Raw genomic sequence first — 3,796 nt, 5'->3', positions numbered from 1 at the left:
AATAACAGAAAGTAACTGGAAAATTCTGAAATATATGTAGATCAAATAACACGCTTCAAAATAACACATGGGCCAAAGAAAAAGAAATTTTAAATAGTTTAAGCTAAATGCAAATGAAAACATAACTTTAAAAATTTGTGGGATGCAGTGAAAGCAGTGCTTAGAAGGAAATTTATAGCATTGAATGCATATATTGGAAGAGAAGAAAGATATAAAATCAAAAATCTAAGCTTTCATCTTAGGATACTAGAAAAAGAAGAGCAAATTAAATGCAAAGTAGGCATAAGAAAAGACAGTAGGGAGTCTGGGTGGCTCAGTTGGTTAAGTGTCCCACTTGGGCTTGGGTCATGATCTCACAGTTCATGGATTTGAGTCCCACATCAGGCTCTGTGCTGACAGCTCAGAGCCTGGAGCCTGCTTTGGATTCTATGTCTCCCTCTCTCTCTGCTCTTCCCCCTCTTGTGCTCTGTATCTGTCTCCCAAAAATAAATAAACATCAAAGAAAAGAAAAGAAAAAAAATAATGATTTGAACAGAAATCAACAAAATTGAAAACAGGAAATCAATAGAAAAAAATCAACAAAACCAAAAGCTGGTTATTTGAAAAGATTAATAAAATTAGTAAGCTTCTAGTCAGGCCAACTCTCTTTTATCTAAAAGAGAAGATACACATTACTAATACCAGAAATGAAAGAAGGGGCATCACTGCAGAGCCTATAGACATTAGAAGAATAATAAAAGAATTACGAACCACTCTATACTCACAAATTTGATAACCTAGATGAAATGGACCAATCCTTGAAAGACACAATTTACCAAAACTCATGCAAGAAGAAATAGGTAGTCCAAATAGGCCTCTATCTATTAAGTAAATGGAATTAATAACAGATAGGTTCTGTTGGAAACAGATAGGTTCACTGGTGAATTCTACCAAACATTTAAGGAAGAAATGACATCAATCCCCTACAATCTTTTTCAGAGAATACAAGCAGAATAAATACTTCCTAACTTATTATAAGAGGCTGGTGTTACCCTAATACCAAAACCAGACAAACATATTACAAGAAAATAATACTACAGATGAATATCTCTCATTAACATAGATGCAAAATCCCTAACAAAATATTCACAAATTGAATTCAACAATGTATTTTAAAAATTATATACCATGATCAAGTGAGATTTATTCCAAGTATTGGAAGGCTACTTCAAAATTTGAAAATCAATCAATGTAATCCACCACATCAACAAATTAAAAAGAAAAAAAAATCACATGATTATAACAATAGGTGCAGAGAAACCATTTGACAAAATCTGACACTCATTCATTAAAAAAAAACCCTCAGTAAACTAGGAATAGAGGGGAACTTCCTCTACTTAGTAAAAAATATCTACAAAAACCATTGTAGCTAATATCATATTTGTGAGAAACTCAAAAGTTTCCTACTAGGATCAGAAACAAGACAAGGATATCCCCTCTCACCACTCCTTTTCAACATTGTACTAGAAGTTAAAATAATGCAATAAGGCAAGAAAAGAAAATAAAGGTATACAAATTGGGAAGGGAGAAACAAAACTATCTTTGTTCACAGATGACATGATCATCTATGTCAAAAATCTCAAAGAATCAACAAAAAAATCCAGGAGCTGATTCACTGCAGGGCCAAAGGAGGAGGGGAGAGGCCTAGAGGACACCAACATGAGCAAGTTTAAATCATCACAGAAGGATAAAATTCATCAGTTTATTAGCTTCACACACTCAAGTGAAAAAAACAGTACTAAGTTGTCTGTTTCAAAATGACTGGAGGTTAGATATTGCAACAGACTTTTTTTTATCCAAAATCTTGAACTTTGTATATGTGAGAGTATAAAAGGATCACTGGACAGGAAGAAATTAGAACAGCTATACAATAGATACAAAGATCCTCAAGATGAAAATAAAATTGCAATAGATGGTATACAGAACATATGTGATGACCTCGTACTTGATCCAGCCAGCATCAGTGCATTGATTATTGTGTGAAAGTTAAGAGCAGCAACACAGTGCAAGTTTTCCAAACAGGAATTCATGAATGATATGACATAGAAAAACTAAATGCCCAGATACCCAAAATGGAACAAGAATTGAAAGAACCAGGATGATTTAAGGACTTTTACAAGCTTACTTTTAATTTTGCAAAGAATCCAAGACAAAAAGGATTAGATCTAGAAATGGCAATTGCCTGCTGGAAATTTAGTGTTTAAGGGAGATATGCATTCTTAGACTTATGGAATAAATTTTTATTGGAACATGATAAATGATCAATACCAAAAAATACTTGGAATCTTCTTTTAGATTTCAGTACAATGATTGCAGATAACATGCCTAATTATCACAAAGAAAGAGCATGGCCTGTTCTTATTGATGATTTTGTGGAATTTGCATGCCCTCTAATTGCTGGGACAGAAAGTACAATAGTGTAGTACTAAAAGAACCTTCTAGAATATACACAGTCTGTATAATAAATACAACAGAAAATTGCACAATTTCTGCTGGCTGGACTGAACTGAAGATCAGTCCTCACAATTCAGACTGAGGGTTGTGTCAAAACTTTAAGGATATATCTTGGACCATATGGTATTTCATTCGTCTACTGGTGGTTTGGACTTATATTCTTGTCTGGGCTGATTTGAACATTCATAATTCCAATATTGCAGATTTCATTTTTTGTCTGTGGATGATACTAGTTTATTTTCCCATAAGTCTTAGAACATATAAAAGTCAATCACTTTCCTATATACCAGCAATGAACAAGTGGAATTTGAAATTAAAAACACAGTACCATTTATGTCCCTTAGCACTCCCCCAAATGAAGTACTCAGGTATAAATCTAACAAAATATGTACAAAATATAAGGAAAAATAAAACACTGTGATGAATTAAATTAAATAACAACTAAATAATGGAGAAGTATTCCATGTTCATGGACAAGAAGACTCAATATTGTCAAGATTTAGTTCTTCCCAACTTCATCTCTAGATTCACTGAAATTCCAATCAAAATCCTGGAAAGTTATTTTGTGGACATTGACAAACTGACCCTAAGGTTTATAGGGAGAGGCAAAGGACCCAGAATAATTGACACAATATATAAGGAGAAGAACAAAGTTGAAGGACTGACACTACCTGGCTTAAAAGTTAATATAAAGCTACAGTAACCAAGACAGTGTAATATTAGCAAAATAACAGACAACTAGATCAAAATAACAGAATAGAGAGCCCAGATATATACCCACATAACTATAGTCAACTTATCTTTGACAAAGGAACAAAAGCAATACAATGGAGCAAAGACAGCCTTTTCAACAAATGGCACTGGAATAACTGTACACCACATGCAGAGTAATAAATTTAGACACATACTTTATAACCTCACAAAAATCAACTCAAAATGAATCATAGACCTAAATGTAAAATTTAAAACTATAAAATTTCTAGAATATAGCTTAGGAGAAAATCTAGATGACCTTGGGTATGGTAATGTCTTTTTAGATACAACACCAAAGATGCAATCCATGAAAGAAACAATTGATGAGCTGGACTTAATGAAAATTAAAATATCTGTATTGTGAAAAATAATGTCAACAGAATGAGAAGACAAGCCATATACTAGGAGAAAATATATGCAAAGACCATCTGAAAAAGGACTTTTATCCATGATATACAAAGAACTCTTCAAACTCAAGAATAAGAAAACAAACAACTCAATTAAAAACTGGGCCAAAGACCCTATCACCATCTCACCAAAGAAGATATAC

General features: G+C 33.0%; 1 pseudogene; it reads left to right on the top strand.

Annotated features, from left to right (window-relative positions):
* The first annotated feature begins 1,655 nt into the window (after positions 1–1,655).
* Positions 1,656–2,462, top strand: LOC121042598 (DCN1-like protein 1; annotated as a pseudogene).
* Positions 2,463–3,796: the final 1,334 nt, after the last annotated feature.

The sequence above is a fragment of the Herpailurus yagouaroundi genome, unplaced genomic scaffold (genome assembly GCF_014898765.1).
Source record: "Herpailurus yagouaroundi ecotype Mexico unplaced genomic scaffold, PumYag 185, whole genome shotgun sequence".
NCBI classification, from domain to species: domain Eukaryota; kingdom Metazoa; phylum Chordata; class Mammalia; order Carnivora; family Felidae; genus Herpailurus; species Herpailurus yagouaroundi.
Note: the sequence above shows the minus strand (reverse complement) of the source record. Positions and strands in the feature narration are given on the sequence as shown.